This window comes from Marmota monax, unplaced genomic scaffold (assembly GCF_021218885.2).
Source record: "Marmota monax isolate L192 unplaced genomic scaffold, Marmota_monax_Labrador192_F-V1.1 WCK01_AAM20220418_F8-fsc00028, whole genome shotgun sequence".
Lineage (NCBI taxonomy): Eukaryota > Metazoa > Chordata > Mammalia > Rodentia > Sciuridae > Marmota > Marmota monax.
Genome location: NW_026694779.1, coordinates 14702848 through 14714144, shown reverse-complemented (window position 1 = coordinate 14714144; position 11297 = coordinate 14702848). Strand labels below are relative to the sequence as shown.

General features: G+C 52.7%; 1 long non-coding RNA gene across 1 annotated transcript; it reads left to right on the top strand.

The window, feature by feature from the left end:
- Positions 1-1050: 1050 nt before the first annotated feature.
- LOC124079786 (uncharacterized) lies at positions 1051-2969 on the top strand. Its single transcript, XR_006847457.1, has 2 exons — positions 1051-2580; positions 2692-2969. It is a non-coding gene; the product is annotated as an uncharacterized LOC124079786 (long non-coding RNA).
- The last annotated feature ends 8328 nt before the right edge of the window (positions 2970-11297 follow it).

Sequence of the window (11297 nt, the reverse complement as noted above, 5' to 3'; positions counted from 1 at the left end):
GTGGCACCCTGGGCCCAGGTGAGGCTGTGGTGGAGGCAGGTGAGGCCCGCACCTGGTCAGGAGCTTGCTGCCCGGCCCTGCGCCATGCGAGACAGGCCTTGCCGGCCCCCTTCTCAGCTGCAGGGCCGGGGTCTGGGTTGGCCTCTATGTCACGTTGGCAGCACTGTGGCCTCTCCATCCCTGTCCTAACCCTTCCCAGTTGTCATCACTAAGAAATGACCAGAGAAGCTGGGGTGTAGCTCAGGGTGTGGCGCCTGCCCATTGTTCAGGAGGCCTTCGGTTCCCTCTCCACCACCACACACACACACACACACACACACACACACACACACACGACCAAACGTCCCCTGGAAGGGAAGGCCTGACTCTACTTGCAATCTAGAGGTCTGCAGATCAGAGATGCCCAGGGTACTGTGCCCAGACCAGTAGCACAAACATCATCTGCCTCAAAATAAAACATGAAACGTGTGGAGACGTAGTTCAGTGGGAAAGAACCCCTGGGTTCGATCCTCAGGTCCTGGGAAATAAAATGAAATAAACAAGCACCACCTTGCTGGGATCTCCCAGCGGCTCTTTAGGAAAGAGGACTGAACTGAACATTTAAAAGCCATTCTTATGATCTGGAAGGCTGGGGATTGCTACAGTGTTTCTTCAGGGCAACAAAATTCAGCAGTTTCTTTCTAGTGCTCAAGACCTTGTCTTCTGAGCAGGGCAAAGTGGTGCACACCTGTCATCCCAGCAGCTCAGGGAGGCTGAGGCAGGAGGATTGCAAGTTCAAGATCAGCCACAGCGACTTAGCAAGGTACTAAGCAACTTAGGAAGCAGGGCTGGGAATGTGACTCCATGGTCAAGAGCCCCTGGCTCAATTCCCAGTACCAAACAAACAAACAAACAAAAACAAACTTATCTTCTGAATATTCAACCTCCTGGAGGCTGACACTCCTTCCCGGCAGAGGGCGGCAGTCTTACAGTGGACTGAATGGGTGAGAAGCAGGATGTACATGACATCTTTTAAATCCTGGGTCCAACTATGCCTGAACACTGATTTCCCAGTCACATGAGCAAATCAGCTTTCTCATGACTTAATCCAATTCAACTTTGATCTCTGATCATTCGTCTTTAAGAGAGTCTCGGCACGGCACTTTTGAAAGGTCACTAAAGATCACCATGATCATGCAACTTCTTGTCTCAATCTGGCTTCCCATGAAGTCCTATCCACAGGGAGAGAGTCTCACACTCCGTTACATTGAGAATATGGAGCTTTTTGTGGCTCCAGAGAACAGTATGAACGAATCACAATCTGGCATCATACGTGAGTGTCTTGCGAGTTTGGTTCCGGTGAGTCAGTGCCCAGGTTTTAACACATCTCTACTTGGCAAACTGGATATCCAAACCAGCCCCCAGGGGAAGTGATGCTCCACCACCCACCCCACCCCATGGCACCCCACGTTTCCAGGGGGCTTCTCTAAACACTGAAGTGGTCAGAGATCCCCTAACGCACATAGCAGAAGCCGCACCTGTTTTGCCTTCTCTTATCGACAACGTGATTTACATCAATGTAAACTTATTTCCTCTCTCACTGTCTCTTCCCTTCCCTCTCCTATCACGGGTAGACTAGCCGCAGCCCACGGGCTGTCTCTGGTGCCTCCTGCTGCCCCCGCAGCCAGCCGCGCTCCAGGGTGTGCGAAGCCCCTCTCTGCATACAGCCGGCCGAGCGCACACCCTTTCTTTCCAGTTCTCTGTTTTGCCAGGTTAACTGCCACCACAGACGGGGGGCGGGCTGAGCACGCTGACCGGGTGCCTATCTTGGAGTCACCCCCATGACCTGCCGGCTTCCCTCGGTCCCTGCTCTGATGACACAGGATGACAGCGTGTTTGAGTATTTCCACAGGCTGACGCTTTCCCAAGGGCCAACACCTCTGTGTAAAGAGCCTGAGCCCAACCCCGGGTCCAACAGAGCGCTGAGATAAGCTGTCGCGGGAGCCCGGGCTGGGGACTTTCGAGGTTTATGATGTCAGCGGGCTGCAGAGAGCCTCGAGCAGGGTCCAGACGCTGCGGATTCCTGCAGAACACGGGTGGCCACGGGACCCTCCACACTGGCTGTCGGGCAAAGCTGAGTTCTCCCCTCTGCATTGGAGGTGGGGCTGGCCGGGCTGGTGGGGCAGGTGGCAGAAAGTCCAAAACTCTCCTTTGGGGATAAAGGGAAGCTACGTGATGGTTCCGCAGTTCACCAGAACGCTCCAGGCCTGATCCTCCTGGACCGGCTACGGAAGCAGGACAGATCATGGCAAGATTTCTGAAACTGCCCGCCCCCCCGAAGTCCCAGCCAGACAGAGGACTCAGAATTGACCCATTAATATTTAAACCACAGTGGCCACTCACCATCAGGTGACGGCAGAAGGCAGCGGAGCTGGCCAGCAGCTGCCCCAGAAATCCTGTCCTCAAACTGCCAAGGTCAGTGCACTGTGGACTCCAGTAGCTTCCTGGAGCTCACTGGGAAAAGCCGGGGTAAGCATGGTACCTACGTCCTCGGCTCAACAGAAAATTCCCTCGGAAGACCCTCAGGCACCAGTTAGCACGGTAAGCATTTATTATTAATGAGGCATAAGCAAGCATTTATTATAATAATGCTATTATTATTATTATTAGTGCTAAAAATTATCTATAAGCCTGTCCCCTTCCTCCTACTAGGCAAAGTCGGGATTCCAAAGTGAACAGCGGGTGCCTTTCGGGACACTCGCACGTGGCCACCTCAATGATACGTCCCAATGAATAATTGGATGTTATTGAAACTCTCCTTGTTCGGAGCCGAGGACTGCATAGAGCCCAACCCACCTGGCGATCGTGTTCTTCCAATTTTAACGGCGGAATCATTCATAAATAAGAAACGGCTTCTTGTTTTGTATGAATCAATTCACAAGATAAATATTTAAATAAAATGTGGCTTCAATTGTGCTCTCGGATGATAATTGCTGGCTCACACTCTGTTTCTGTATCAATGTGTTTTCTTTTATTCCCCGCGCTGACTAATGAACGGAGCTGTCAGAAGCCCATTGCTCACGATCTCGCGGGCAACACATTAGTAGTTCCCCATAAATATAAAAACCATATTCGCAGCGGCGAGGGAGATAGATGTGCGGCTTGCAGAAACTCCCCGATACTTCATTGCTATCAACAGACAAAGAATCCTGGGTGATAAATACGATTACCTAAGTAACCAACGCGCTCTTAACATAGGAATCAGCCCCTCGTCACCCAGCTGTCAATAAGAAAAAGATAATCCGAAGAACAAACCCCCGTGTGCGCAGAACGGCCTCTGTTTTGAAGAGTCCGCAGAATTTTGCATCCTAGGCTATAAGGGAAAAAAGCATATTTATGTAATTTGGGGATCTTTGCAATCCCTACATGGAGCAAAATCACATACTCTCAAATTGGTGCTCCACTCAAAGTGGGGAGAATCCGGGATTCTCCACCTTCAAGAGTCAAGAGGCTTCTGAATGTCATTTCGTTCCCATTCTTCCTGTCTCCGAGGACTGTTGTGTTCCAGTTTTACAGTGTATTCATTTCATGAAAATGGATCCAGTCAGTGTCCCGCGCCTGGCCCTGCTGTGGGTACCACAGTGCTGAGCAGAGCCAGCAATGAGAGGTGACTCACTCCTGCAAGATGGGACCGTCCAGAGCAGCTCTGCAAGTATAGCCCGTGTTTCCCACTGTGCCCTTGGGCTGGGACGATGGCGCCCTGCGCTCCCAACCCCCTCCCGTAACCAGAGCTGCGAGTTTTCCTGTCTTGTGGGGACGAACAGACTCAAGAGTCAGAACATGGGAGCCTGGGAACCTTGGTGATGGCCAAGATCTTCCTGTTGAAAGTCACCGTTCTCTGTGTTCTCCGTCTTCCTGTGGCTTCTGAATGCTTCCCCAGGCCCAGGGTCAGCCCTTAGGTGGAAACTGCCCGGCCTCTTTAAATCTCACCCGAGACTCTGCCCTGGGAAGGCTCGGAGCTGCGGCGGACGTCCTCTCCCAGGTGCGTCCCCTGACAGTCCCGGATTCCTCAGAGGCAGCAGCCAGGCCCCGGTGCTGGATCTATCTCAGCCACTCCAGCGATGGCCCCAACCAAGTCCACTGCACCCTTGCCAAGGCTGGGAAAGGTCAGGATAAGAAAACACCCAGCGCCGCTTGGGGCCAGCCTGCACCACCCTTGGGAGGTGTCGACCGAAGACAGGCTGTTGAGAAAGGCCACCAACAGGTGGTTGCCAGATGCCACGTGGCACTGCTGGTGACACATTTTATCTCGCACCCATCCTGCTTGTCTTCTCTCTGTCTCAAACTCAGACATGGTCCCTCTGCCTTACAAGCTCTCTCCTGAGCTCTGCACCCAGGTTGACAGCCTGTGCTGGACACTCCACTGGGATGTCCCTCAGGGGGCCCACTCAAATTCCCCGAGCCTGAGTCACCCGAGGTTTCCCTTTCTGCGGCCTGGTCTTGATGGCCCAAGTGCTCCTGGGAGCCGGTGGTGTCCTGTCTGGACATCCCTGGCCCTGGCACCTTGCAGACCTCCAGCTGCCCATAGGCTTGCTACGGAGCTGCGGCCACCTGACCCGTGCTAGAAGTGCCCGAGGATAACTGCCCCATGGCCCAGCCCTCCACCAGTCACTGTGCAAGAATTGGGCGTGTGCCCCAGCCCCTCGCCCTCCAGGGTTTGGATTTAGAAGTGTCACTGTGACAGCTAGGGCTGTGGCTCCGTGACAGAGGCTTGCCTAGCACGTGAGAGGACCGGGTTTGATTCTCAGCACCACATGAAAAACTGAATAAAGACATTGTGTGCATCTACAACTGAAAATATCAAAAAGAAAAGAGAGATCCCTGGCCAGGGATGAAGGCCATTTTGAAGGCTCTGGGGTGGAGACCCCAGGCTCTTGCCACCCGGCCTGTCCCGCTCCCCTGGAGGCCTGCAGCCCCTGGGATCTGCTCTCAGGGGCTGGCAATCCCACCCCTGGTACAGGAAAGAGAAAGGGATGACAATCAGAGCACTGAGGGTGCAGGGTGACCTGTGCACAGTGGGGACAGGCACGCGGCCTCGAGCCCCCGAAGCACTCTCCAGGAAGAAAGCCCCAAGCCAAGACCTGAGGAGGGAGCAGGGATCGGCCCTCTGTGTCAACTCACATGCAGAAGCCGGAGGTCAAAGAGCAGGGCGTTTGGGAAATGAAAACACCAGGTCACAGGAGCAGAGGTGAGAGGGCGGCGAGCCATGGGCCTAGGTGACCCTTGGGTAGAGAGTGACACCCAGCTGGTGAGCCAGTGGCAGGACACTCATGCTGAGCAAGTGCCTCTGTTCTCACCTTCTAGTCGTTGATGTTGCCAATCAGGAGCTGAGACCAGGCCGGGCCTGGGGATGCAGACCTGCCATCCCAGTGGCCCAGGAGGCTGAGGCAGGAGGACCACAAGTTCAAGGCCAGCCTCTGCAACTTAGTGAGGCCCTAAGCAACCTAGGGTCTCTAAAAAAATAAAAAGGGTTGGGGATGTGGCTCGGTGGTAGAGCACCTCTGGGTTCAGCCCCTAGCAACAACCACAAAGCACAGAGCAGATGACAACCCAACACAGGGGTGACAGTCAGCTCAGGACATGTTTATGGGCCCTGCTGTCTGCCAGGCCTGTGCGTGAGGAGGTCTGTAGGCTCAGCTCTTGCCCAGAAAATGCATAAGGGACAGTGACATTGCAGGACCACCGAGGACTGTGTTCTGACAGATAAATGACAATTATCCTAATTGAGGAATAAATGAAGTGGATTTGTGTGGGAACTCATCTGCTGGCCCAGCTGCTCTCTCAGATATATGCATGCCACATGTATACACGTACGCCAAACCAGAAACACGTCTACACATGAATACACACAACACGCTACAACACAGGACCTGGGGCAGGGGTATAGTCCCTGTCTTTGGTCAACAGAAAAAAGAAACCTCTGCAGACTCTGTGACTCTTTCTAGTGTCCCTACCCAACGGTCTGATCCCCGTACCTCTGCTGGGCACAATGGCAGCTGTGAGCCATGCTGGGTCACCAGATGTGGTTATAGGGTCCTCGATGTGTGACCACTCTCAAGTAAGACACACCCTATGTATAAAAGCCACAATTTCAAAGACTTAGTAACAACAACAACATCAAAAGAAATAGCCTATCTCAATAGCTTCTTATATTGAGTACATGAAATGACAATATATTGACTATTTTGGGTGAAATTAAACATATTATAAGAGTTAACTTTACTGCTTTCTTGTTACTTTCTAAATGTGCCTATCAGGAAATTTTGAATTACAGATGGGGCTCCCACTGGGGTCCCATATGATATGGTTGAGACCACCATCGTTCTGAGAGCATGGCTTTGTTTCCGTGTGGTCGATCTGCCCAGGGTTGACCTGAGCTGACGTAAATACTGAGTTGGCTGATTCCCACGAGGACCAGGTAGTGCAGGAGGCCACGCCCAGCTGCACTGAGCTGTGGGGGGGCACTGAAGGCTGCTGCACAATACCCTTGAACCAGGGGCCGCCACGTGCGTGCCACCCCTGCCCATGGCTGGGCCACGGGTCTCCTTCCCTCCCTACTCCCTGGAGCACACGCACAGGCCTCTCCCATACACACAGGCCTTGCCACTGTGTGCTGCCCTACTTATCTAGAATGGATGCCCTTCTCAGCCACTGGACCTATGTATTCTGTACAATGGAGCTGCAGTTTTCACCAGGCTCTTGTTGGTTCTTAAATGTGCCATTGAGCAAGTTTTTGAATGCTGGGACCCTGACTCACTGGGCCCACAAGCCCTGGAGATTTCACTGAGACCCTGCCCATCACACAACTTTTGGAAGCACCCTCCCCCTCCTCCCAGGCTGCATTTCTATGGAGAGCTCCATCAGGGAGACTCCTTCCTAAGCTAACTGTGGATTCTTGGTCCTACCCTTCAGCCACCTGCTCTGTGGAATGCTACATCTTCTTTAAAATAACCCCCCACCCCAAACAAACAAGAACAGACACCCAGCCACATTCCTCGGCCAGCAGAGGTCACATGCCATGTAATCTGCATGTGCGGGGCTGATAATGACTTTGATTCAATGATGCTCCTGCTAAGGTTGCTGAGAACCTGCAAACAGCTGCTGGACATTTACAGCCAAAGGTGAGTGGAACACAGAGAATCTTGCGGCTTTCAGAAAACACAGCCTGTCCACAGGAAAACAGTCTGACCATCCAGTGGGGCTCTTCCTGCACCCCAGGACATCCCTGGACTATGGCGTCCCTGGGGAAGGGCTGCGCCCAGCGTTCCTCCCTCGGAGGTGCCGGGTTCCCTTTCTTTCTTAAGCTGGGTTTCAGCCCAGCCCGAACAGACCCCGGGGGCTGGAGTGGAAAGCCAGGGGAGAAGAGGGACTCACTTAAACATGGTCACTTCCTTAAAAGCTTTTGGTTCGATGTGCATGTAAGTCATTTTGATTACTCAATTTCTATATTTATTAGGAATGATAACCCAAAGTACTTGAAAATAATTTCAGTGGCGATGAACTGTGGCACTCGATCGATGGGGGACACGGCAGTCAATTGCCCTTTCAGTTTATCTGGTCCTCTGCAATCAGCTGGGATCAATACTCTCAATCTCGATTGATAGCACAACGCTAATCACAAATAATTTCTGTAAGTGGGCTGTCACGGCGTGTGCAGGCAGCGCCCACATGTCCCAAGCGAGCCGTCCCCTGCCCTCTGCGTGGGCCATCTTGGGTCAGGTATGCCGCCGTCATAGCACCTCCTTTTCAGCGTGAGCAGCTGCCAGTGGACACTTCCTGTGGCCAGAGAGGATGATGAGCATCTCAGCGGCATCTCATCGCGGCCTATTGGGTCCCATTCAAAATTTAGCAGCCTAAAATCGCCTAGAATCGGACCCTTGGCAAAATCAATTAATCGAGTTTTGCTCGATTAATTGATTTTACCTTTTGGAAGGAATTAGGCAAATCATGAAAAAACTCACAAGAATTACAGCCCGGCAGGGTCCCCATTCCTTTTGAACATGTATTAAAGGGACGAAAGATGCTTTTCCTTTAGCAGCAGTGGTTGGAGAGAGACCCCCAGCTCCTTCCCTGCGTGAGACACCCTGAACAGCAAGAGTGACCCCCCCAACGTGCCCAGGCTAAAGCACACCCCCAGTTCACCTGTGCAGGGGAAGCAAGTGTTCGTGAGGTAAGCAGGTTGCATCGCTCTGCCAACGCGTTCCCCGGAGTCCTCTGCGGTTAGAGAGAGGGAGAAGGGGGTTGAGCGAGGCAGGCAGGCAGGGCTGAGGGGACAGCCAGCATGCCCGTTGCTCCATGCCAACAAGACCTGCTCTGCTTGGTGTAAGATTCTGTTTGAAGGGGAAACCTGGTTAGCATCTCCAGGATCTGAAGAGTAGAGCTAGGCTGCCTGGGTGCGTAGCTCAACTTCTGCTTTCTAGCTGGGCCATTTTGGGCGAGTTAACCAACCTCTTTGTGCCTCCAGTTTCCACACAAGAGATATTGGCAGAACCTGTTCTGTCAGCTTGGGTGGACCCTCCAGAACCTATTCTGTCAACAGGGGAGGTTATGAAGATTTCATAGATACAAGGATATTTGGAGAGCCCTTGGAACAGTGCCAGGCATGTAGTAAGCACTCTAAAGGGGTTGGTGAAGTCAGTGAAGTTGTACTCTGCCTTTTAAAAAGTCTTAAAACTACAGCTCTAAACAAGGGGTCTCAAAAACCTGTTTTAACCTCACACCCTCATCAGCAGAGAGATGGGGAACAGGCGAGACCCATGTGCCTTGTTTTACGCATGCGTGTATTGGGTTTGAAGGCCGGCAAGCAATTCTGAGACGCACACAAAAGGCACCAGGAACGTGCGCGGAGGCGGAGCCCTTGCTAGGTTCCTCTCCAGAATCCGGGCTCAGGTGTGCGGCACCACCAGCCACCTCAGGCCTCCAGGGAGAGCACTTGGGCAGAAACTAGAGGTCTGGGAAGGAGGCAAGAAGGACCACGACTCCTCCCTTTCATTAAGACAATGATCTGACTATCTCCAAGCACAAAGTAAGCACCTACTGCATGCCCAGGGGCAGGAAAAAAGAGATGAGGTCTCTGTCCCTAAACAACAGCCAAGAGATGTCATGAGCAGCAAGTTTCAAAGGCCTGGGCACAAGCCTCCCATGAGAGGGTCCCTGATGGGGGTCCAAGGGCACCTCTGTTGAGTCCAAGCTCAGAAGGAGTCACCCCGAGTGACAGAGGCCATAGGTCCCACATCCCGCCTTCCTTATCGCCACCAGGTCCACTAATCCCCCCTGTGGCCAGGTTGGATGGACTCTCCAGAGTTAGTGTGAGATCGGAAACGCCCACTAGAAGCCTGCCACCCGCCACTTGGGAGGGAAGAGGGGCAGTGACGGTTTAGATACGAGGTGTCCCCAGAGCTCATGTGTGAGACACAGGAGAGGGTTCTGAGGGGAAGCCATCTGGCTTCGAGAGCCTTAGCTCATCGGTACGTTGCTCCCAGAGGGGTTACCTGGGGACAACCGCAGGGCTGGGATGTGGCTGGAGGAGGTGGTCACTGGGGACGTGCCTTTGGGGTTTATATATTGTCCCTGGTGCACAGAGCTCTCTCCGCTTCCTGGTGGCCGGGTCCTGACCTGCCTCCTTCTGCCACACTCTTCACCACAATGTCCTGCGTCACCGCAGGCCCTGAGGGGTGGAGTCTGCTGTCTAGGGACTGATACCCTGAGCCCCAGATAAACTTTTCCTCCTCTGCTCTTGTCAGGTCTTTTGGTCTCAGCAGCAAAAAGACTGATGAAGACAGGACCCCAGCAAGTGTTGACGAAGCGCCAGGGAGACTCGTCCTATTTTTTTTAATATTTATTTTTAGTTATAGGTGGACACAACATCTCTATTTTATCTATTTTCATGTGCTGCTGAGGATGGAACCCAGAGCCTCTCGCATGCTAGGCGAGCGCTTTACCTCTGAGCCACACCCCCAGCCCGTGAGTCCTACTTGTAACAAGCTGCTGCTCCAGGGACCAGTGTGAGTGACAGGGTGGTGCCCAGCGCCCCTTCTGGGAGACAGGAGACAAGGGGCCTCTCGCCTGGAATTCAGAATTGAGTGGCAAAGTCTCTCTTCCCCCCAGGATGGTCTCTTCAATGGGAAGAGATCTAAACACTCAGGGGCTGTGGGGCGGCCACGTCTGCTCTAGGGTTAGAGAATAGGAAAATCAGGAAGCCAAGTGGAACTGGGGGGGCAGGGGGTGCATGTGCAACGTGGCGCTCCTGCTCAGCCCTGGAGCTCTCAGTTTCTTGGTCCAGATCTCAGACTTCCCAAATATCACCTTATCCCAATCATAATTTTCTCTTAGCTGGGCACAGTGGTGCACACCTGGAATACCAGCGGCTTCAGAGGCCAAGGCAGGAGGATTGCAAGTTCAAAGCCAGCCTCAGCAATTTAGAGAGGCTCTAAGAAACTTAGTGAGTCTCTATCTCTAAATAAAATATAAAAAGGGCTGGGGATGTGGCTCAGTGGTTAAGTACCCCTGGATTCAATCCCTGGTACCACCCCGCAACACACATACACGCAAGAGATGTCTTTTTGCTCAAGCCTGTTGGAAGTTGCTTTCTGTCACTTGCAACCAAAGACTTCTGACTCTATAGCCCTGAAGACCATGGAGGGCCAGCCCTGCCCTCCTCCTCTCAGACTTCAACAAGAGCAGGTCCGAGCTGCTCCCTGGTCAACTGAAGACGATCAACCAACAGAACCACCCAGGCATGGTGTTCTGCGCACCTCCTCTGACTCCAGACCGGGAGGAACCCCTTCTCTCCCTGTCTCACTGTGGATCGTAGAAATTCAACTGTGAACGCAGCACGTTGACAGGGGACTTTTTTTTTTTTTTTTTTACCAAGCCAGCGATGGACCCAGCACTCTTGTTTCATTCTTTGTATCTGGCAAGGGAAAAAGGGACTCAGGGAAGGTGCATTTCCCCTTTAAATACCATGAAAGTTATGAATATATCTTTCCCAAACTGCCAAAATAATTGTTTCATTTACAGAACTAAAATTCTCCAGGGAGCGTCCCAGTGATGTTCTAAATTGCTAACATCAGATATGCAGAAAACAAATATGGAGCCGTCCATATGCTCCCAGTCCTGCATTTAGCATCTCAGCGCAACAGAAACTTACATTTCAATCACTTGCAATCCGTCTTGTGTTACGAGTGTGTGCAGGGTTAAGGCTGGATGCAAGTCGCCGGCCCAGAACCTGCTGCAGAGGCAGGCTCTGTGTGGACAGC